This window comes from Oryctolagus cuniculus, chromosome 5, assembly GCF_051225735.1.
Source record: "Oryctolagus cuniculus isolate XC-2025 breed Fujian yellow rabbit chromosome 5, ASM5122573v1, whole genome shotgun sequence".
Classification (NCBI taxonomy): Eukaryota; Metazoa; Chordata; class Mammalia; order Lagomorpha; family Leporidae; genus Oryctolagus; species Oryctolagus cuniculus.
This window is the reverse complement of record NC_142871.1, coordinates 85,850,588-85,876,409: the sequence shown is the minus strand read 5'-3', so window position 1 is coordinate 85,876,409 and position 25,822 is coordinate 85,850,588. Positions and strand designations below refer to the sequence as shown.

General features: G+C 37.8%; 1 long non-coding RNA gene and 1 pseudogene across 3 annotated transcripts in view; both read right to left on the bottom strand.

Moving 5' to 3' along the window:
- LOC138849638 (uncharacterized) overlaps window positions 1-25,822 on the bottom strand; it is a 180,011-nt gene that overhangs the window by 71,773 nt on the left and 82,416 nt on the right. Inside the window, exon 2 of one of the 3 annotated variants that reach the window (XR_016233875.1) lies at window positions 20,024-20,121. The exons of the other annotated variants lie outside the window; for them this stretch is intronic. This is a non-coding gene — a long non-coding RNA (uncharacterized LOC138849638). The remainder of the gene's footprint in view (window positions 1-20,023; window positions 20,122-25,822) is intronic. 3 annotated transcript variants of the gene reach the window in all.
- On the bottom strand, window positions 3,207-19,772 carry LOC138849866 (heat shock protein HSP 90-alpha A2-like; annotated as a pseudogene).

Genomic DNA, 25,822 nt, shown 5'->3' with positions numbered 1-25,822 from the left:
AGGAATTGAACGGTTTCATTGCTGGGCTTAACCAAACTTTTAAAAACTAATCCCACTTCTTTTTAAACTATTCCAAAAAATTAAATCTTGGGAATTCTCCAAAATTCTTTCTATGAGATCAACATCACCTTAATTTCCAGATCAGAAAAAGATACAAGGAAATAACCATAGACCAATAGCCCTGGTGAACTTAGATGCAAAAATCCTCAAAAATAATACCATAACTAATAGAAACCAACAACACATCAAAAAATAATTCACCCAGACCAAGTGCTATTTATCCCAGGAATGCGGGATGTTTCAACATACTTGAATAAGTAAATGTGAATCATTATATTAACAAATTAAAGAATAAAACTACAATTATCTCAACATATGCAGAGAAAGCAACTGCTAAAATATAACATCCTCAAGGCAATTTATGGCAAACCCTTAACTAGCATCACATTGAATGAGGAAAAATGGGAAACATTTCCATTAAGACCTGGAACCAGACAAAGATAGCCACTTTCACAATTACTTGCCCGTTAGGCAAGAAAATGAAATCAAAGGGATACAAATTGGAAATGATGAAGTCAAATCACCCCTGTTCACAGATGACATGATCTGTCATCTGTGGAGAGCCAGAAAATGCCACTAAGAGACTACTGGAACTTGTAAGAGAGTTTGGTTAAGTTTCAGGATATAAAATGAACACACAAAAGTCAGTAGTATTTATATACACAAACAATGTCATGGTTGAGAAGGAACTTGTAAGCTCAGTTCTACTCACAATAGCTACAAAAATTTTTAAATACCTTCAAATGAATTTAACCAAAGATGGGAAAGACTTCTAAAATGAAAATTCCAAAACATTGAAGATAGAAATAGAAGACATAAAAAATAAAAGATTTCCATTTTCATGGATTGGAAGAATTAACACCATCAAAATGTCCATACTATCCATATAAATTTACAGACTCATTGTGAACCCAAACAAAATAACAAGGAGATTCATTTCAGATGCAGCTTAGAAACAATGCTAAGATTAATATGGAAACACAGGAGACCCAAAATGGGTAAAGCAATCTTAAACAATAAAACAGAGCTGGAGGCATCACAGTACCAGATTTCAACACATACTACAGGTTATTTATAATAAAAAGAAAAAAGAACCAAAAACTGGTACTGGCACAAAACTGGAAATCTGTACCAATGGAATACAATTGAAACCCAAGAAAATAATCCTTGCATCTACAACTGAGTAATTTTTGACAAGCTATATTCACTCCATGGAGAAAGGACAGTCTCCTCAACAAATGGTGTTGGGGATAGGGGGCCTGGCATTGTGGCATAGCAGGTAAAGCCTCCACCTGCAGTGCTGGCATCCCATATGGCCCAGGCTCGTGGTTGGGCTGCTCCACTTCTGACCCTGCTGTCTGCTATGGCCTGGGAAAGCAGTAGAAGATGGCCCAAGTCCTTGGGCCCCTTCCCCCATGTGGGAGATCTGGAGGAAGCTCCTGGTTCCTGGTTTCAGATTGGCGTAGCTCCGGCCATTTCAGCCATCTGGGGAGTGAACCAGCAGGTGGAAGACGTTTTTCTCTCCTCTATCTATGTAACTCTGAATTTCAAGTAAATAAACCTTTAAAAAATGGTGCTGGGAAAATTGGATCTTTGCATGTGGAAGTATGAAACAAGGCCCTATGTTACACCCGATACAAAAATCAACTCACAGTGGATCAAAGCTCTAAACTTAAAACCTGATACCATCAAATTACTACATAGGGAAAACACTGCAAGACATTGGCAGACTTATTGCATAAGACCCCAGATGCCTAGGCAATAAAATAAAAAAAAATAGTCAAAAGGGATTACATCAAGCTAAATGCTTCTATATGGTAAAAGGAACTCTCAACAAAGAGGCAGTTGACATAGAGGGAGAAAAATTTGCAAGCTATGCATCCTGTAAAGGAGTAATATCCAGAATATATTAGGAGCTCAAGAAACTCAACAACAACTATCAAACAAACCAGTTAAATGTGGGTAAAAGACATTAACATGAACACGCATATTTCAAAGGATGAAATACAAATGGCTAACAGACACATGAAAAAAGAATGTTAAAAATCACCAACCATCAAGGAAATGCAAGTAAAAACACAATGAGATTTCACCTTACACAGGTAGAATGGCTATCATCCAGAAATCAAAATGTAACATTTGTTGGTGAAAATGTGGGGGAAAAATACCCTAATGCACTCTTATTGGGAATGTAAACTAGTATAGCCATTATGAAAGACAGAATGAAAATTTCTCAGAAATCTGAATATAGGTCTACCATACAACCCAGCCATCCCACTCCTGGAAATTTACTCAAAGAAAATGAAATCAGTATAAAGCATTATCTGTACCCTCATCTTTATAGCAGCTCAATTCACAAAAGCTAAGGCATTGAATCAACCCAGATATCCATCAGCTGATGACTGCATAAAGAAAATGTATATATACATGATAGAATACTATTCAGTCATATAAAGAATTAAATCCTGTCTTTTGCAACAAAATGAATGCGATTGGACAGCATTATGCAAAGCAAAATTAGCCAGACCCAGAGAATCCAAAATCAGATGTTTTCTCTGATTAGAGGTAGCTAAAAAACAGAGTACAAAAAAACCCTGGATATATTAGAATAAATTTGACATTTTCTGTTTGATAATTTTTATAGCCCTTGCCTATATTCCTGTTGAACACTCTTATTTCTTCTTTTTGCTTGTTGAGCACTATATTTAGGGGCGTATTAGGCCTGTGATTATAAAGTAAGTTGAAAGTATGCTATCACAAATATTGGAAGTAAAAAGAAAGAATGAGGAAGACATATCCTTAGGTTATTAGAATTGTATGTTTGAAATGCATAATATCTGCTCTCCTCATATTAACAAAAAGGATTAGAGAAGTATTTTTGAGTTATCATTGATCATTGTATTTTCCAAAATCTTTTTCTTTTTTTAACTTTTATTTAATGAATATAAATTTCCAAAGTACAGCTTATGGATTACTATGGCTTCCCCCCACCCATAACTTCCCTCCCACCCACAACCCTCCCCTTTCCTTGTTACCATCCTTCCTTTCTCCTCTTTCTCCCCCATCTTTGCTTCTTCTCATTCCCTCCCCCATCTTCTTCCACCCTTCTTTTCCTCTTAGCTTACCCCTCCTCCTTCTCATTCTCTTTATTCATCAACAACTTTTAGTTCTTTGGGTTTGTTATCAGACCTCTTTTCTTTTTTATTTTTCTTCCTCTTTACCTTCCTTTTCTTCACCCTTATCATTGTTGTCCTCTTTATCAAGTTACTTTTCCATAAGAGTAACGGAATGGCCATAACCTGAAAATGTTTCTTCACAAACTCCTTTATTCTTCTTTTCCCCAAGTATTTAGTTTGCCTTGTTTCAGATGCAGGATAGCCTTTTTCCATAACCCATAGGTTCACCTTTGTCAGCTGAAAGATTCCCTAGCTGAGAATGTCCAGGCGTGCTGCTTGTCATCATTATATTTGTGATCACAATCATTTTCTCAGCAACTAAATAAAAACTAACAACAAACTAGGCAATCATAGAGATACTTATACTAGCCTGTAAAATTTCCATGAATGCTTTAGTCCCAGACTTGGCTATGGTCCAACAGTTATTGGTCAAGTTGATCTTGTCATTCTAATTCCAGTATCCACAATAGTGTAGTTTGATTGTTCAAAATGAGATTAATGTGAAAAGTACTTCCAGACTAGTTTACTGGAATCCTTCAAGTTTTCATATAAGATTTTTCTACATCATATGATGAATTTAAAATAAACTTCCTCAGAAATATCTTTGTTTTAGTAGGAACTATTAATGATCAATAGCCTTAACTGGAAAATTTCTACCCAAGGAGCAAATAACCTCAACCTCTTTCCTTTATTACCTGGTCTTTTTAAAAAATATATATTTTATTTATTTGTTTGAGAGGTAGAGTTACAGATAGAGAGAGGGAGAGACAGAGAAAAATATCTTCCATATGCTGATTCACTCCCCAAATGACTCCAACAGCCAGTGCTGGGTTGATCTGAAGCTAGGAGCCAGAGCTTCTTCTGGGTCTCCCATGCAGATGCAGGGGCCCAGATACTTGGTTCGTCTCCCACTGCCTTCCCAGACCATCAGCAGAGAGCTGGATTGTAAGAGAAGCAGCTGGGACATGAACCAGTATCCATATGGGATGCCGGCACCGCAAGGGAAGGCTTACCCCACTATGCCTCAGCGCTGGCCACCATCAGCTAGTCTTGAGTCTTGCTTTCCACAGACATCTTGGATATGCAAATAAAGCAGTTCCACAGTGTAGCAGCATCAGTCTACTGAAACAACTAGCTGACATAATTGTTTCATAAGTAATCCAAAATAATGTATAAAGTACTATAAATAATAAGTGGATTTAGCAATATTGAAGAATACAAATCAATATATGGAAAAGTGCATTTCCATATAGGAGCAACAATAGTTGGGAAAAAAGTAAAACAAATAAACATAATAGCAGGAAAATTAGCTAAGAATGAATCTAATTACATTCTTAAAAACAAAGGAGAAATTAAAGACCTAATGGAGAGGTACAATGGAATGACATTATATAATCATGGATAGTAAAAGTCAGATTAGCTAGCTGCATCACAATGCCTGCCCCCAAAACCATTTTCTATGTTTTTTTTTTTTTTCTAAAAAATGATGTGGGGCAGGAAAGCACTATGAATGGCATAACAGCCATCTCTCCTTTCAAATGGTGACAAATGTTTTCAATCTTTAATGATTTTGAAACTTTTAGAGAGCCACCATTTAATAAATTTATTTAATAAAATAAGCAGAAACCATATGTGTGTGTGTATATATATATATATATATATGATGTATTTCAAGGAACTGGAAATATGAGAGGAATTTTTTCCTATTCACAATATGCTTACTCTTAGATTTAAACTCTGTATGCTAATATTGAAAGTATTCAATGGGGCTGGCGCTGTGGTACAGTAGGTTAATTTTCCTCCTATGATGTTGGCATCCCATATAGGCACTGGTTCTAGTCCTGGCTGCTCCTATTTGGATCCAGCTCTCTGCCATGGCCTTGGAAAGCAGTACAAGACGGCCCATGTACTTGGACCCCTGTACCTGCATGGGAAGTCTGGAGGAATCTTCTGGCTCCTGGCTCCTGGCTCCTGGCTTCAGAACGGCCCACCTCTGGCCATTGCAGCCATTTGGAGAATGGACTAGTGGATGGAAGATCTTTCTCTCTATCTCTCCCTCTCACGTCTGTAACTCTACCTCTGAAATAAATAAATAAAATATTTTTTAAAAAAGAAAGTACTCCTCAAGATAAAATAATTTATTTTAAAAAATAAGATATTCTATAACGTCTTCATGATAAATAAATTAGCTGATTTAGTCAGTCTATTTATATTTCTAGATATAATCAGAGAATACCATTCTCTATTTTCAGAGGATTATCATGGTTCTCTTTTTTTGTACTCTATATTAAAATATCCAAAATTATCACTAAAATACCTGATTGAAGGAATGATAAGAGTCACTGTTTGACAGACTCACATTGTAGATTTAATCCTGATATTGTTCCGTTATATATGTAGGAGTAAAACCAAACCATGTAAGCCTGTATTATACTCCTAGCTTTGTCTTGTCCTCTTAAAGCAAGGTAGTAAAGAGGGTTAATGTGCTTTTATATTTCTTTCATTCTGTTGGTTGACTCTTCACTTTTCTGAGTCTTTCTTTTGCAGTACAGAAGCTTCTCAATTTAATGTAATCTCATCTTTTGATTTGACTTTGATTGCCTGTGCCTCTGGGGTCTTTTCCAAGAACTCTTTGTGTATGCCACTGTCTTGAAGGGTTTCAACAATGTTCTCTAATAAGTTGATAATATCAGGCCATAGATTTAGGTCTTTAATCCATTTTGAATGGTGTAAAGTATGAGGTAGGGGTCCCTCTTCATACTTCTGCAAGTGGAAATCCAGTTTTCCCAGCACCATTTGTTCAAAAGACTGTCCTTGCTCCAGGGATTGCTTTTAGCTCCTTTGTCAAATATAAGCTGGTTGTAGATGCTTGTAGTGATTTCTGGTAATTCTTTTTTTTTTATTTTTTGACAGGCAGAGTGGACAGTGAGAGAGAGAGACAGACAGAAAGGTCTTCCTTTGCCATTGGTTCACCCTCCAATGGCCGCCATGGCCAGTGTGCTTCTCCTGGTCTCCCATAGGGTGCAGGGCCCAAGTACTTGGGCCATCCTCCACTGCACTCCCTGGCCACAGCAGAGAGCTGTCCTGGAAGAGGGGCAACCATGACAGAATCCGGCACCCCGACCAGAACTAGAACCCAGTGTGCCGGCGCCGCAAGGTGGAAGATTAGCCTAGTGAGCCATGGCGCCGGCCAATTTCTGGTAATTTTATTCTGTTCCATTTGTCTATCCATCTGTTCTTATACCAGTACCTGGCTGTTCTGATTATAAATGCCTTGTAGTATGTCTTGAAATCTGGTATTATGATGCCTCCAGATTTGTTTTGTTGTATAAGATTGCTTTAGTTATTCAAGGTCTCCTGTGTTTCCATGTGAATTTTAGCATCATTTCTTTCTAGATCTACGAAGAATATCTTTAGTATGAATCTGTAAATTGATTTTGGAATAATGGACATTTTGATGATATTGATTCTTCCAAAAATCCGTGAACATGGGAGATTTTTCCATTTTTTTCTATTTTCTTCTATTTCTTTTTCTTTTTTAATGTTTTGTAATTTTCATTGTAGAGACCTTTGTCATCATTGGTTATATTTATTTCAAGGTATTTGATTTTTTTATAGCTATTTGCTGTGTCTGGTAGAATCAGCAGTGAAGTCATCTAGTCCTGGGCTTTTCTTTGATGGGAGGGTCTTTATTACTATTTCAATTTCTCTCTTCATAATGCATCTGTTTAAGTTTTCTGTGTCTGTTTAAGTTTTCTGTGTCTTAATGGCTTGATTAGGTAGGTTTTATTTGTCTGGAAATCTATCAGTTTGTTCTAGGTTTCCCAGTTTTTTGGCATACAGCTCTTTGTTACAATTTCGATGATTGTTTTTATTTTTGTGGTGTCTGTTGGTACATTTCCTTTTTCATCTCTAACTTTATTAATCAGGGTCTTATTTCTCCTTTTTTGTTTAGTTGGGCCAATGATTTGTCCATTTTGTCTAGTTTTTCAAAAAACCAGCTCTTCATTTTGCTGAACTTTTGTATTTATTTTTGGTTTCAATTTTGTTAATGTCATCTCTAATTTTAATTATTTCTTTTCTCTTGCTAGTTTTGGGTTTGGATTGCTGTTGTTTTTCTAGATCCTTGAGATGCATTGATAGCTGATTTATTTGGTACCTTTCCAATTTCTATAAACTTTCCTCATAACACTGTTATTGCTGTATCCCATAAGTTTTGACATGTTGTGTTGTTGTCCACATGGTTTCCAGAAATTTTTTGATTTCTCTTTTGATTTCTTCTATGACCCACTGTTCTTTCAGAAGCATATTGTTCATTCTCCATGTGCTTTCATATGTTCTAGAGATTCTTGAGTTGCTGATTTCCAGCTTCATTGCATTGTGGTCCGAGAAGATGCATGGTATGATTTTGATTTTTTTAAATTTGATGAGACTTGTTGTATGGCCTACCTTGTGGTGAATCATAGCAAATGTTGCATGCACAGGTGAGAATAATGTGTATTTTGCTACTATGGGATGAAAAGGTCTGTAGATATCTGATAGATCCATTTGGTCTCTATAGTGTCGATTAACTCAGCTGTTTCCTTGCTGACTTTCTTTTTTTTAACTTTTTTTTGACAGGCAGAGTTAGACAGTGAGAGAGAGACAGACAGAGAGAAAGGTCCTCCTTCTGCTGGTTCACCCCCCCAAATGACTGCTATGGTTGGTGTGCTGCACCGATCCAAAGCCAGGAGCCAGGTGCTTCCTCCTGGTCTCCCATGCCAGTGCAGGGCCCAAGCACTTGGGCCATCCTCCACTGCCTTCCCGGGCCACAGCAGAGAGCTGGACTGGAAGAAGAACAACCAGGACAGAATCCGGCACCCCAACTGGGACTAGAACCTGGGATGTCGGCACCACAAGCGGAGGATTAGCCTAGTGAGTTGTGGTGCTGGCTTTTTGCTGATTTTCTATCTGGTTGACTTGTCCATTGCTGAAAGTGGGGTATTGAAATCCCCCTTTACTATTATATTTGAGTCTATATCTCCCTTTAGATTCCTTAACATTTCTTTTAAATAGCCAGGTGCCCTGTAATTAGGTGCATATACGTTTATAATAGTCACATCTTCCTGTTGAATTGATCCCTTAATCATTACATAGTGTCCTTCTTTATCTCTTTTAACAGTTTTTGTGTTAAAGTATATTTTTTCAGTTTCTGTTAGCATGGAATATCTTTTTCCTTCCTTAAACTTTTAATCTTCATTCCTCTTTCTTGGTGAGATGTCTCTCTTGTAAGAGGCAAACAGATGGGTTTTGTTTTTTAATCCATTTAGCCAGTCTGTGTGTTTTAACTGGTGAGTTAAGGTTATTTACATTCAAGGTGACTATTGCCCTGCCATTTTTACATATAAATATTCCTATTTTTTTACTTTGTATATCTTATGTACTTTCACTGGAAGCTTTCTTTCTTTTACCTTCCTACATAGTATTGACTATGTTTCTGGGTTTCAGTTTGCAGAAAGCATCTCCTGCAGGGCTGGAAAGATGGTGACAAATTCTTTCAATTTCTGTTTCATGGAAGGTCTTTATCTTACCTTCTTTCATAAATGAGAGCTTCGCAGGGTATAATATTCTGAGCTGACAGTTCTTTTCTCTTAAGACTTGGGCTGTATCTCGCCATTCTCTCCTAGCCTGTAGGGTTTCTGATGAGAAGTCTTCCATGAGTCTAATTGGAGATCCTCTGAAAGTAATCTGGCATTTCCTTCATGCATATTTTAGAATTTTTACTTTATGCTTTAGTGTGGAGAGTTTGACTAAAATGTGTGGTGGTGAAAATCTTTCTGGTTATGTCTATTAGGAGTGCTATGTGCTTCCTGTACTTGATGCCCCTTTCTTTCTACAAATTGGGAAATTTTCTGTTATTATTTCACTAAAAAGGCCTTCTGATTCTTGCTCCCTTTCGACACCTTCAGGAACTCCTAGAAGCCGTATGTTGGGTCATTTGATAGTATCCTGTAGATTCCCAACAGTGTTTTTTAGTTTTCTAATTTCTTCTTGTGTTTGGTGCAACTGTCTAATTTTTTGTGCTTTGTCTTCTAAGTCAGATGTTCTTTCCTCTGCTTCACTAATTCTGCTGTTAAGGCTCTCCACTATATTTTTTATTTGTTCTATTTAATTCTTCATTTCTAAGATTTCATTTTCATTACTCTTTAAGATCTCAATTTCAAGGGAGAAATTTTCTTTCATTCATGTATGGATTTTATTAGTTAGTACATTTGCTTCTTATTACTTCTAAGCAATCTATGATCAATTTTTTGAATTTCATTTCTGGCATTTCTTCAATCTTATCACCTTCACAATACAGTGGAGGTGTTGTGTTCTTTTGGGGTGTCATGTTGTCTCTTGTTCTTGTTTCATGGATTGGTGCCTTTGTTATTTGGCATTTGGCATTGTGGTTTCTTCTTTGATTTTTCGCTGTGGCAGCTTTCATCTTTAGACTCTGTCTGATTGCATTAGTGGCATGTTTGCTTTCAGGGAATAATTAGAGATGTGTGGTGGGAATGGCCAGGGAGCTCTATTCAGTGCTCCAGGGTGAAGGGTGTGTCTGAGGTGTCACTCTCAGGTTTGGTGTGGTAATTTTTTTTTTTAAAAAAGCAGATATGAGGTTTCTTCTTTTCTGTTGGTGTACTCAGCTGAGTTCCTCTCCTTGAAGGAGACAAGTGCCTGGGCGCTTGCCCCAGTGGGTATATTATTCATCTGCTCTGCCATAAGGACCACACAAAATATCTGTTCAGTTCTCAGTATAAGCTCAGATTCCCTACCATGTCTCTTGCCAGGTAACCAAGCATCCCTGATCATGTGGAGTCTCCCACAGAGACTACCCAAAATCCCAGATACACCCTGAGTCCTCTCACACAGCCTCAGTGTATTCATAGTCCTGGCACACAAGCTTCCTATAGTCACAAGCACCCAGCCTCCAGCCTATTCTCCCCACCAGACTCAGGAGTCTCTACTTGGCTGGTTGCTGAGCATGGACATGAGCTGTCCAAGCTGTTACGTATGTCCAAAATAACACCCACTCTCTGTTATCTTGTTACATAGTGCCTTTGCAGGATGCTCAGGGAGAGAGAAAACATGCCCCCCTTTGTTTTTTCTCCTCTAGCTTGCTGGGTACACTATCTATCCCCCATGGGGCTCCAAGCCATAATCCATCTAGACTCTTCCTGAAGCTTTTCTCCAGTGGCTTAAACTGCTGCCATCTTGTCTTGCCATGCTCTTCAACACTGATTCAGAGGCTCTCAGCTGGTGGGGTCCTAAATTGTGCACATCTTCACCCTCTACTTAGGCCCACTGTTCCTCCAATTTACATAGAGTTTCCTCTACTGTTTTCTCCCTAACTCTTCCCTGAATCTTCAGTCCACTATTTATAAACTATCTTTTCTAGACTTGAGCAGCAAGCTCCCTCCCTACTCTGCCATCTTAATCCACTCCCCCAGAACAGCTTTAGTGTCTCTTGCAGTATATTCCCTAGAGAAACTCCTATGCAAACACACAAAATTCCAAATAGCACTTCTTGAAAAGCACAAACACAAACAATAATACTGTTTATAAAAGCACAAAATACTCATCAACTGTAAAAAGAGTAAACAAATTGTTTTACTCATAAATGAAATACTAAAACCAATGAAAAAAATGAACTTTAACGATGCATGTTAGTATGGTTGAATATCAAAATGTTGAGCAAAAAAGCGAGTCACAGAAGCATACTGCATGGTTCATTTACATAAAGTGAAAATCAGGAAACCTCAAACAACATATTGTGTTGGGATATGGGCAAATGTGGCAAAACTATGCAGAAAAGCAAAAGAATGACTAACATACAGGATTTGGATTATCTCTAAACTGTCAGGGGGTGGTGGAGGAGGGAGTCTCACTGGGAAGCACCCACATGGGACTTCACAGATACTTAATATATTCTATTTTTCTAAGTTGGCAGGTGGTACATAAGTATTTCATTTTAGTCTTTAAAAACATGTGTACGTGTGTGTGTGTGTGTGTGTGTCCATTATCTTAGTCTGCTCAGATGGTCCTAATCAAAACATAACAGGCTATATGACTTAAACAATATAAATTTGTTTATCACAATTCTGAAAGAAGAAATGTCAAATATCAAAGTGCTGGCAAAGCTGGCTGCTGACAAGGGCCTCTTTCTGTTTCATAGACAAATACCCTCTTGCTGTATATTCAGAAGACAGATGGAGCATCTCTTTGTCTCTTACAACGTCACTAACACCCTTCTTGTGGGTTCTACCTTATGACTTAATCACCTCCCAAAGACCCTATGTCCAAATGCCATCTCATCAACAATTAGGGCCTCAAAATATAAATCTGGGGGGACACAGGTATTCAGTCCACATGTGTGTGTGTGGTATGTACATTGTATAGCATGTACTATGTATTTCACAATTTTAAAAGTTCAGAATAAAAGTAAGGATCTTTTAAATGACCTTCCCTGAATAAATGACTTGATTGTCTATAAGGGTAGCTCATTGAATTTTCATCTGGCTAATCCAATCCTGATTTATTCAATGCCAGTATCAAGAGGCTGACCTCCTACTTGGTTAATGCCAATACCAAGATACTGACTACCTGTCTTCCATACTATTGTGAAAACAGATGTCTTTTAGTGGACTATTTCAACCAACAAAGAACACTTTAAAATCCCAGGAAGAATGCTCTCTGAAATGTTACGTGCTTCCATGTGGCATAATGGAATACCATGTTGCAAAGTACTTGACAGAGTACCTTGGAGAGCATCTAATATCTGCCCTCAAATGTAGAAGGTGAGAAAGAAAGGGGCTCCAACATGGCATATGGCGTTCCCAATACCTTCCAGCTATTAGTAAAGCATCCCATGCAATTATAAGGGATGAAAATACAGCAAGCAGAGCAGGAGTTGTGCAGATAACAGAACTTTACATAACCCCAGTGGATTTTTGAAGATGAAGATATGAATAGTTCTCTTCCACAAAAGATGCCTTCAATGAGCAACAGTAATCTGTACCTGAAATCACCTAAGTGACCTGGCCCAAAATTAGATAACAAATCTTAGTTAAAATGAGAAGCAAGTGCAATCCAATAGGAAAATGAAATTTGTGAAAAGAACAATATGGAGCACAATGATTTTGTTTCTGTTCCATAGTTCTACAAAGGAAGACTGTAGAATAACAAAATCAGATGCTTCCTTATTCTACAGATAAATCTAGTCAGAGAACCGATGGCAAACATGTAACCTTCACCAACTGTGTAATGGGAGACAAAGCAATGTAGTTGAGTTCATCATTCCAAATGAAGAAACATCTTTTCATTAAATTTATATATTTATTCATTCATTTTTGCAGCATGCAATTCAGCACATCAAACGATTTTTATCTTCTTTGACAAGAGTGGCATCCTCCAAATAGGCTATTGTCCATTCACCTTGGAACTTCTGTCCACACAGCAAGCAGTTCTTTGTTGGTCAGTTGAGAGCTGTTTAACTTAATATTTTTTGAGATAACATATTTTTAATTTACATTATAGTTGAGTGCTCAAAGGCTCAGCTAAATAAAGAATTCAACAATAAAAAATAGAAGGATCATAATCCAGCAGGAAAATAGACAAAGGCTATAAACAATAATCAAATGAGAAGATGCTCAACTTCACTCATATAAAATAAACCCTAAAATAGTCACAAAGCATTAAAATTATAACTATATAATTCCTATTAGTATGTTTGACAAGAAATTAAAACACAATTTTTAAAAGAACACTATTTTGTAGCAAAACTAATATGCTCAGATATTTAATTTTTTTTTTAATTTGAGCTCTCTCATGTAAGGGACATGTGGTATTTTTCTGTATCCTGCTTATTTCACTTAATATAACATCTTCCAGCTCCACACAATTTCCTTTAACAGTGATAAGATTGCATTCTTTTTATAGCTGAACAATATTTTATTGTATGTGTGTGTGTGTCTGTGTGTGTATATATATATATATACACACACACACACATATATGGACAGAAGTTTCAAGGTGAATGGACAATAGCCTATTCGGAGGGATGCCACTCATGTCAAAGAAGATAAAAATAGTTCGGTGTGCTGAATTGCGTGCTGATATATATATATATATATATATATATACATATATATATATCACATTTTCTCTCCCATTCATTTGATGGCAGACACCTTGGTTGATTCTATAGTATGATTATTTTTAAAACTATTGCTATAAACACAATGTTTTTTGGGGTACATGCCCAGTAGTGAGACTGTTGAATTATATGATAAATCTATTTATAGTTTAAGAAATCTTCATACTGTTTTTCACAATGGCTGCAATTTGCATTCCCACTGACAGTAAATAAGAGTTCCTCTTTCTTCACATCCTTACCAGCATTTGTTGCTCTGTCTTTTCAATAGCAGCCATTTTTAAAAGATTCATTCATTCATTCATTCATTCAAAACACAGAATCAGAGAGAGATGGAGAGACACAGAGAAAGTAATCTTTCATCTGTTGATTCACTCTCCAAATGGCTCAGGGGCAAGGAGTGAGCCAGGTCAAAGCCAAGGGCCAAGAGATTCATGTAACTGAATGAGCTCAAGCACCTGGTTCATCTTGCAGTGCTTTTCCAGGCACATTAGCAGAGAACTGGAATAGAATTGGGGCAGCCAGGACTCGAATCAGCACCCGTATAGGGTGCTGGCATCACACACAACTACTTAACCCACCGCACTACCGGCCTTAATAATAACCATTTTGAATGCTGGCCCTAATAATAACCATTTTGAAAGGGGTGAGGTAATATCACGTTGTGATTTGAATTTGCATTTTCCCTGATGGCTAGTAATACTTAGCATTTTTTCATATATTTGTTGGTCATTTGCATTTCTTCTTTGTGACTTGCCTATTCAAGTTCTTGCTCATTTCTTAACTGGATTGGTTGTTTTGTGGTTGAGTTTTTTGAGTTGCTGATATACTCTAGATATTAATTATTTGTCAGATAAGTAGCTTGAAAATATTTTCTTTCATGCTGTTGGATGTCTCTTCACTCTGTTGATTGTTTCCTTTACTGTCTAGAAGCTTCTGAATTTGATATAATCCCATTTGATTAGTTTTGCCATTGTTGCCTAAACTTTGGAGGTCTCATCTAAGAAGTTGTCACCTGCACCAATGTCTTGAAGTGTTTCCCCTACATTTTTGGCTACAAATTTCATAGTTTCAGTTCTTACATTTAGGTCTTTGATTCCTCTTGACTTGATTTTGTGTATGGTAAGACGAAGGTATTTAATTTCATCTTTCTATATATATATATATATATTATACATAGTTTTGCTAGCATCATTTATTGAAATCCCATTCACAATAGCCATAAAAATAAAATATTTAGGGATAAACTTAACCACAAAAGTGGAAAATGTCTAAAATGAAATTTCTAAAACTGATAAAAACAATCATCAAGGATGCAAAAAAAATGGGAAGCTATTCTTATTTATGGATTACCAGAATTAACAACATTAAAATGTCTATGCTCATTACAACACTTACTTACTGATTCAATGCAATCTCCATCAAATGCCAATGATATTCTTTATAGAATTAGAAAAAAATCATAAAATTCATATGAAATCAAAAAGACATAGAATGGCCAAAGCAATCCTGAGAGAGAGGAAAAAAAATGAACTAGAGGCATCACACTGGAAGATTCACAATATCTGATTTCAAAGCATATAGTAAATAAGAAATGATGGTACAGGTATAAAAACAGCACATCGATCAATGGAATAGAATACAGAGCCAAGTAATTAAAGATGTAAATCTACGACCCAACAGCATCAAATTATTAGAGAACATTGGAGAAACCCTGCAAGATATAACTACCAGCAAAGACTTCTTGGAAAAGACCCTGGAAGCACAGGCAGTCAAAGCCAAAATTAACATTTGGGATTGCATCAAATTGAGAAGTTTCTGTACTTCAAAAGAAATAGTCAGGAGAGTAAAGAGGCAACCCACAGAATGGGAAAAATATTTTCAAACTATGCAACAGATAAAGGGTTGATAACAAGAATCTACAAAGAAATCAAGAAACTCCACAACAACAAAACAAACAACCCACTTAAGAGATGGGCCAAGGACCTCAATAGACATTTTTCAAAAGAGGAAATCCAAATGGCCAACAGACACATGAAAAAATGTTCAAGATCACTAGCAATCAGGGAAATGCAAATCAAAACCACAGTGGGGTTTCACCTCACCCCGGTGAGAATGGCTCACATTCAGAAATCTACCAACAACAGATGCTGGCGAGGATGTGGGGAAAAAGGGACACTAACCCACTGTTGGTGGGAATGCAAACTGGTAAAGTCACTATGGGAGTCAGTCTGGAGATTCCCCAGTAACCTGAATATAACCCTAACATACAACCCAGCCATCCCACTCCTTGGAATTTACCCAAAGGAGTTTAATTGGCAAACAAACAAGCTGTCTGCACCTTAATGTTTATTGCAGCTCAATTCACAATAGCTAAGACCTGGAACCAACCCAAATGCCCATCAACAGTAGACTGGATAAAGAAATTATGGGATATGTACTGTATGGAATACCATACATCAGTAAAAAAAAAAATGAAATCCAATCATTTGCAACAAAATGGAGGAATCTGGAATACATCATGCTGAGTGAAAAGAGCCAGTCCCAAAGGGACAAATATCATATGTTCTCCCTGATCGGCGACAACTAACTGAGCACCATAAAGGAAACCTGTTGAAGTGAAAGGGACACTATGAGAAACAGTGACTTTATCAGCCCTTGCCTTGACTGTTGTTGTACAATTTAATACTTTATTCCTTTAAGTATTCTTTTGTTCTACTTAATACTATTTGTTGAACTCTGTAATTAACACACAATTATTCTTAGGTGTTTAAATTTAACTGAAAAGTGATCCCTGTTAAATATAAGAGTGGGAATAAGAGAGGGAGGAGATGTACAACTTGGGACATGCTAAATTGGACTTGCCCCAAATGGTGGAGTTACAAATGTACCATAGGATTCCAATACAATCCCATCAAGATTGCATCTACCAATGCCATCTCACGAGTCCAAGTGATCAATTTCAGTTCAAAATTGATCACACTGATAGGTCTAAGAGTCAAAGGGATCACATAAACAAGACTAGTGTTGGCTAATACTAACTGATAGAATCAAAAAGGGAGAGAATGATCCAACATGGGAAGAGGGATACACAGCAGACTCATAGAATGCAGATGTCCTAAATAGCACTCTGGCCTCAGAATCAGCCCTTAAGGCATTCAGATCTGGCTTAAAGGCCAATGAGAGTATTTTAGGCATGGGAAGCCAAGACACTCTGGAAAAAAAAACCATGATATCAATGAAAGATTTCTGTGAGTGAGATCCCAGTGGAAAGAACAGGGCCATCAAAGAAGGAGGTACCCTCCTCTGAAGGGAGGAGAGAATTTCCACTTTAATTACGACCTTGTCAAAATAAGATCAATGTTGGCAAACTCAAAAGGCTTCCGTAGCCTTGGCAACTCATGACTAGAGCCTAGGGAGATTTCTGATGCCATAAACAAGAGTGTCAAATTGTTAAGTCAACAACAGGAGTCACTGTGTACTTACTCCTTATGTGGGATCTCTGTCCTTAATATGTTGTACAATGTGAATTATTGCTATAACCAGTATTCAAACAATATTTTACACTGTATGTTCTGTGTGGGTGCAAACTGATGAAATCTTTACTTAATACATACTAAATCAATTTTTTGTATATAAATGTAATTGAAAATGAATCTTGATGTGAATGGAATGGGAGAGGGAGCGGGAGATTGGAGGGGTGCAGGTGGGAGGGAACTTATGGGGGAAAAAGCCATTGTAATCCATAAATTGTACTTTGGAAATTTATATTTACTAAATAAAAGTAAAAAAAAATAAAAATAAATCAATTTGATCAGAGTGGGCAAACTCGTAAGGCTTCAATAGCCTTGGCAACTCATGACAAGAACTTAGGGTGACGTCATAAACAAGAGTGTCAATTGTTAAATCAACAACAGGAGTCATTGTGCACTTTCTCCCCATGTAGGATCTCTGTCCTTAATGTGTTGTACTATGTGAATCAATGCTATAACTAGTACTTGAACAGTACTTTACACTTTGTGTTTCTGTGTGAGTGCAAACTGTTGAAATCTTTACTTAGTATATACTAAATTGATATTCTGTATATCAAGAGAATCGAAAATGAATCTTGATGTGAATGGGATGGGAGAGGTAGGTGGAGATGGGAAGGTTTGGGTGGGATGAAAGTTACAGGGGTAAAAGCCACTGTAATCCATAAGCTGTACTTTGGAAATTTATATTTATTAAATAAAAGTTTAAAAATATATGAAGTACAGTTTGAGGACAAGTTTTGCAGTTAATTCTCATAGTGCAACTCATTAAAGACAGAAGTCCTACACAGAGTAAGTGCACAGTGACTTCTGTTGTTCATTTAACAATTAACACTATTATTTATGATGTCAGTGACCACCTGAGGCTCTGGCCATGAGCTGCCATGGCTATGGAAGTCTTTTGTGACCACAGGCTCCATCAGTATTTGGACAAGAGCATAAATAAAGTGGAAGTTCTCTTCTCCCTTCAGAGAAAAGTACGTCTTTTTTCGATGGCCTCTTCTTTCCACTGGGATCTCACAGAGATCCTTCATGTAGGATATTTTTTGCTACAGAGTCGTGGCTTTCCATGCTTGAAATGCTCTCATAGGCCTTTCAGCCAGACTAGGAAGCCTTAAGGTTTGATTCTGAGGTCAGAGTGTTACTTATAGCGAATATCATTCTAGGATTCTGCAGTGTGTACTGCTTCCCATATTTGACATTCCCTCCTTTTTAATTCTGTCTATTATCATTGCCAGGCACTTGATAGTATTTAAATATATGTTATTAAATACATGTTATTAAAATACATTTTAAAGTCCCCACTTTGGCACTTGCTATCTTGTGTAACTATTCAAGTATGCATTCAATTGCAAGTTAATATAAAATCAAGACAATGGTAGCTTAAATCATTGTCTCTTCAATATTGATGTGCATATAGAACACCTGTGAACTTGATAAAATTGTTATTTTGATTCAGTAGATCCAGTGTAGAGCCCACAATTCTGCATTTCTGGAAACATTCCAGGTGATGCCACCAGCATAGAAACCTCACTCTGTATAGCAATAGTTAAATATTGAGTATGTTTATGATGACAATACCAAGAAGTACAGAAGTAGGCAGTTCCAGGTTTGACTAATTCAACAGTTCAAAGATACTAGGAGTATTCAGTTTTTCCCATAGCTTTACCTTACCATCCTTAGCATTGCAGGGACTCTTTTAGATTACGGGATAACTTTAGCAGTCTCTTCAGCAACCTCTTGCCCATGCTCCCCTCCTTCTTTTCTTATTTTTTTTACAATGACACAATTACATATTATTTTATAATTGCAAGCTTAACCCTCCACCAAATAAAAAATTCAATAAGTAGTAAGTAGAAAAACTACTGTTTCTATTCTGGTTTGAGTTGGATTGGGCGTCTCAATACAATGTCTTTGCTATGGCCATTACTGTTCCAGTAATGAACAGAGGCAGTTCCCAGATGCTTTGAGGCTAGTAATAAAAAGTAAATATCAGATTCCAAGGGAGAGAACAACATGGATGCCCCTCTAACGTGTGCCTAACTGACTATAGGCACATGTTAGATCTTGCTAAATATTCCTAAGAAAACATGGAAAATAACTAGCAACCATTTGGAAGCTCCTTTCTTTCTTTTTCTCTTCCTTCCTTTCCTTCCTTCCTTCCTCCCTCTCTCCCTCCCTTCATCCCTCCCTCCCTCTCTCTCTTTCTTTCTCTCTCCCTTTCTTTCTCTCCCTTTCTTCCTTTCTTCCTTTCTTTCTTTTGTCAGAAACTTTGGGGTAGAGCTCACATCTTCCAGCTTGTTGCTGCCTGCAATGACTGTGGCTGAGCCAGGTCAAAGTTAGGAGCTGGGAACTTCACCCAGGTATCTTACATGAGTGGCAGGGATCCAGCTATTTGAGTCATCACCTGCTGCTTTTGAAGGTCTACATTATCAAAAAACTAGAATTGGGAGCTAAAGCTGTTAATAGAACCCAGGTATTCCAACATGAGCTCGGGCAACATATTGGTGTTTTAACCAGGGTCAAATAACTGAACCCTGGAGCTCATTTTTGAAGGTGGTGAGTGTTTCTGCTATAATAATCCAAATATAGAAAGGAATTGTGACCTGCTTTGTGATCACAGGCTGTGACAGGTACCCAATACAAGACTTTTCTAAAACCAAATACTAAATACACTGTAATAGTAATAACAATAATTCACATTCATTGTGCTCTCACTATGAGTCATATGTGCTATAAGCACTTTCTGTATTGACTTATTTAATCCCCCAATCAAGAGTATGAGGTAAATGTTGTTACTGACCTTAGCTGACACTGGGGAGCAGAAAACATTATTATGTTGTTTAAGATATGCAAAAAGGAAAATCTGTGTTAGAATTCAAATTCATGTTATATCAGACCCAGCAAGCATTTATTGCTAACCTACTGTATTTCAGATATTTTCCATATTTCATCATATTTACATTAATCGGTCTAATGACCTTATTATCTTATTAGACCTTATGTTAGTCAGCTTTTTGTTACTACAACAAAATAGCTAAGACAAGAAACTTATGAAGGAAGGAGAGTTTATTTCAGCTCACAGTTTTAGAGGCTCATAGTTCAAGATTGGGCAGTCTCATTGTTTGGATATCTGGTGAGGGTGATAGAGAATAGGGAGAAAGAAGATCATATGTTCAGCCTGAAAGCAAAGAGAGACAGAGTGGTTGGGCTCAACTCAGCTATTTAATCAACACTTGCATAAGAACTATCTTGTGAAGGCATGCCCCCAGTGACTGAAGACCTCCAACAAGGCTCACTTCCTAAACACCATAATTGGATTAAGTTTCCACCTGCTCAGTGCCATGAACCATGACTTTCAGGTTGAAAGTCTAGCATGAGCAAGAGAGCAAAATCTTGTTCAAATCATAACATCCCAATTTAACAGGTAAAGAAATTAAAGCACAGAATATTTTCAGTGGCAATGCCAGTATTGAAATCCAAGCTGTGTGACTCCTGACTGTTCTTATGGGTAGTGAGAATAAAACAGTAGACAAGAAAGGCCCATTCCCTCATCAAATTTACATTCTGGTTACCATTTTGCAAAATAGTGGATCATATAAATTAAAATAATGACAAAGCTATGAATATTTTTTTAAATGGTGAGAATAAAGAGTAGTTGACCATGTTAGATAAGAAATTCATCTCTAAGGAGATGACATTGAAGCAAATAACTGAATGAGGACATCCACTCTGCATAGAAGCTATGTAAATGCCTGATACTAAGATGAAATCATTCTTGTCAACAAGATCCAGACAAAATAAAACTGGAAAATAATGAAAGGGGAGGGGGTTCATGCCTTCCTGTCTGGAATAAGTACTTTCTTATAAAGCTCCACAAGAAATTATTTCTCATTCTATATGCACTCCATGATGTTCTCTTATTTTTAAAGTAGAAATTAAAGCTGTTACATAGGCTCAGTCCAAATATCAGTGCTGTACTTCTTCCCAAGCTGTCCTTGCCACATGCCAGCTATAAATCTCTGTTCACATCCTAGGATTATTTTTCCAATACCATTCTAAGCAAACCCCTGATATCCTTGGCAAACTTCCACAGTAATTTTCAAACACAATGAAAACAGAAACCCCAACAAATCAAAGACTAAAGTACTTAGCATTATAAAATAAAAGTTATTTTAGTCTATGTGCCACAAACTGAGAAGCATGGCTGGTTATGTCAATTTAGTGAATTGAGTATGAGATCTCAAGGGGAAAATGCATAATTTCTGTTTCTTGCTCTTCCCCTGAGATCTTGAGTTTTGAGTTAATCTTCAAATTCTGACTGGACAGTGATAGGCTCCATAAGAGGTACTGACTGGACTGGGATTTTGTCTAACAACACCTCACTTTTTTTTTTTAAAGTAAAAAAGACTTGTCCATAATCCCAGTTACTATGAATTTCCCAAATGAGTTTCAGGACTTCTGAATGTGGGTTATATCCCAGGGGATTTCTCAAATTACTTTGTTTTTAGAAGATGGGTAACTAGTCCTAAATGTGAAGCTAAACTCTGGTGTTTATTTGAATACTCATCCCTAGCTGCCGACTACCACCTTATGCAGCTTCTACAACTAGCAATTTACCTTTCCTTTTCCTGTCTCATTTTGGATACTCCCTCCTGTCCTGAAGTAGAAGATCCCTACTCTAGCATCTGAATAATCGCCCTCTGTAGTCACACATTTGATTGACTTACTACAATTTCCAAACTGCTAAATATTCTACAGGAGCCTTCTCTGCCGTAGGATTGTTAATTTCCTCCCTCCACTCCCCAGCATATAGAGAATACACTAACTTTAGGTCAGAATTTTTCTTTATCTACCCCCAAGTACCTCTTCCTAAGCCCTGTTTCATTCAAGGAAAACCAAAATACTACATAAATTAAGAAGAATTACTCAAACTTCCCTGACAACCAAAAGCTTCCCCTGAGTTATCAGGGTTCCTCCTGTTCAAGCACTCTGATGCCTCTTGAAACATGTATATTAGAGTAGGAGATGCTGTCCTGAGTTGACAGTTCTTACCTCCCCAAATGGCTATGGCTACAGTTAGGACATGGACACTGCATATTTGTCAGTTTATGTCACTCTTAGATGCTTCTTTAGGATGAGCTTTGGGTAAACTTAATTAACCTTAAGTTAACTCAGCTCTGGCAGATTTAGGGGGAACGTACCATGACCGTCTGGATCATAGCACTGCAGCTCCGTTCTTCATCATTTCTTGTCACACACGGCACATGCAGAGCTTGTGAGGATCATGTGCTCTCCGCCACACCTCAGGAATGCACACTCAGAACTTTTGTCTTAAAATTCCTTTTCTTTTCCAAGTATAAGTTATAAGACTATTTTCTATTGATTTCCTGAGCACCATGCTTAACTCAATCCCCTAATAATAACAATCATTTTTAAGGGTTTATTTATTTATTTGAGAGGCAGCATTATAGACAGAGAGACAGAGGCAGAGACAGAGGTCTTGCATCTGCTGGTTCACTCCCCAAAAGGCCACAACGGCTGGTGCTGGGCTGATCCAAAGCCAGGAGCCAAGAGCTTCTTCCAGGTCTCCCACACTGGTGCAAGGGCCCAAGCACTTGGGCCATCTTCTACTGCTTTCTCAGGCCATCAGCAGGGAGCTGAAAGGGAAGTGGATCAGCTGGAACTCGAACCGGTGCCCTTATGGATGCCGGTGCTACCGATGGATGCTCAACCTACAGTGCAGGCCCCTAATAATAATCTTAAAAATTACCTTATTCTTGGGTTTGGTGTTGTATTGTAGTGGAGTAAGTCACCACCTATGATGCTGGCATCCCATATAAGCACCAATTTGAGTCCCAGCTGCTCTACTTCTGGTCTAGCTCCCTGCTAATGTGCCCAGAAAAGTGGTGGAAGACGGCCCAAGTATTTGGGTCCTTACTAGCCATGTGAAACCCAGATGGAGTTCCTGGCTCCTGACTTTGGCCTGGCCCTGCCCTTTGCAGCTTTTGGAGAATAAATTTGTAGATGGGAGATTCTCTCTCTCTCTCTCTCTCTCTCTCTCTCTCTCTCTCTCTCCCCCCACCCCTGGTAAATCTGCCTTTCAAATGAAATAAATAAATTATTTTTTAAAAATTTATCTTCAGTTCTATGACAGGCCTAGAACATTTCAGATTTTCTTAAATTCTCACACAATTTATGTGTGTATTTGATGTAGTGATTTTAGTTTTGTCCCCTAACCTGAGCTATAACTAAGAATTGCTTATAGTTGAGGACCACAAACATGTGGTACTACTGCTCAGCTTTCTATGCACTCCATGTGATAAGGCCACCAGATTAAGTATGCAGCCACCCCTGAAGACCAGGCAAAATTAACCTAGTGAGGAAAGATACCTAACAGATGTGGCTCTAGGTAGAAATGCCAAAGAGGCCTTTTATTTCAAAATACCACCTATCATATTGTTTCTTAGGATCATGATGGCTCCCTTTTGTGTTAGTCAGCTGTCTGTCAGCTGTCTATAATTAAAATACCTGAGAGGGGCTAGGAAGGAAAAATCCTTGTCTTCACTCACACTGTTTTTTTTTTTTTTGTATGTTTTTCTTTATTTTTAAATTTTATTTGAAAGGCAAAGACAGAGGCAGAGACAAATTTCACCCAGTGGTTCATTCCTCAAATGCCCACAACAGTGAAGTTTAGATCATACCTAAGCCTTGATCCAGAAAATCAATCCATGTCTCTCAACTACTAGAGCCATCACCTATTGCCTCCCAGGGGGCACACTTATAGAAAGTTGGAGTTGAACACAGAGCTTAAACTCAAATCCAGGTACTTTGATATTAAATGTAGGCATATCAAGTGGTATCTCAATTGCAGTGCCCTATGCCCATCTGTTGCACAGATTTTTTGGGGTTCACACACAGTCCAAGACCAGGCAGCCCCATTGATCTGGCATCTGGTGAGGGCAATGGATAGTAAAATCAACTACTGAGGAAGGATTTCATGGCAAGCCAGGAAGCAGAGAGATAGGGAGCACTTGCCACCCAACTTTTAGAACTGATCCTCTTTCAAGAACTACCTTCCAAAGGCACATCCTCAGTGACCTAAAAATCTCCCATGCACCCAGCTCCAACATGACACAATTAGATCAAATAACCTCCCTTAATTCATTAGCCATAAACATAAGACTTAAAGGTTGGCCGGCGCCGCGGCTCAATAGCTAATTCTCTGCCTGTGGCACCCGCACCCCAGGTTCTAGTCCTGGTCGGGGCGCTGGATTCTGTCCTGGTTGCTCCTCTTCCAGTCGAGCTCTCTGCTGTGGCCCGGGAGTGCAGTGGAGGATGGCCCAAGTGGTTGGCCTTGCACCCGCATGGGAAACCAGGAGGTAGCACCTGGCTCCTGGCTTTGGATCAGTGCAACGCGCCGGCTGCAATGCGCCGGCCGGCCATAGCAGCCACTTGGGGGGTGAATCAACGGAAAAAGGAGGACCTTTCTCTCTGTCTCTCTCTCTCTCTCTCACTATCTACTCTGCCTGTCAAAAAAATAAAAAACATTTATGAAAAAAGACTTTGAGGACCAAATACATAATACATGGACTTTTGGAGTATACCCAAACTTATATATAAACTATAGTATATTGAAAATATTCACCAAGTAGATATTGAGACATCTTCTAGTATATGAAAATATCTGGGCATCTTATTAAAATACACAGATACTCAGATGCTACTGTCAGAGATCTGGTTTGAATGAATCTGTGTGGAGCACAGGCATCACTATTGAAAATTCCTTATTTGATTCTAATATGCAGCCAAGTTGAGAACTGTGTGCTAATTCCTCAGCAGATGTTTATTAATACAAGAATGTGATTCAGGATTAGATATGATGGACGTTTGCTTGCCTCTGGAAGGGAAGTTTGCTAATAGGAGAAAAGGGAGCTAAAATTAAAGTTGGAAAAGACTAAAGATGAATTTCTACTCCAAAGGTGTGCACAAGTCCAGACCTTTATTTTCTGGCTCTGTGACAGTAAGACATGTCAACTTAACATTAATGAATTATAGCTTTTATGAGGAACTTGACACTTTATGTTAATTGATAATAATTGGGTTATTTAGAATTGATTTTTGAATTCATAAAGAGCATAAAGGTTTCTTTAGCTCTTGGTATAGACACATGTTGATAATCTACCCAATTTCCCTTCCTTTGAAGTGCTCACTATGCACTGTGTGTGGTCCTGGGTGGATCTCTTCTTTTAAAAGTAAAATTAAATTATTGTTGTCTACATGTGTATATATATTTGAATACTGAAGGAAATTAAAAAACAACTTTCTCCATTTTAGTATTTTTTTTGTTCTAGTACCATTGGTTGAACACTGTAATTAACACACAATTATTCTTAGGTGTTTAAATTTTAACTGAAAAGTGATCCCTGTTAGGAATTTGGAAAAATTATGCTGAGTGAAATAAGCCAATCCCAAAGGGACAGATACCATATGTTCTCCCTGATAGGTGACAACTAACTGAGCACCAAAAAGGAAACCTGTTAAAGTGAAATGAACACTATGAGAAACGGTGACTTGATCAGCCCTCACCCTGACTGTTGATGAGCAACTTGATATGTTATCCCTCTTAGTATTTTTTTGGTTTGTTCTACTTAATACTTTTGGTTGAATACTGTAATCAATACACAATTCTTCTTAAGTGCTGAAACTTAACTGAAAAGTGTTTGCTGTTAAATGTAAGAGTGGGAATAAGAGAGGGAAGAGATGTGGAATTCGGGACATGCTCAAGCTGACTTACCTCAAATGGTAGAGTTAGAAACATACCACGGGATTCCAATTCAATCCCATCAAAGTGGCATGCACCAATGCCATCTCACTAGTCC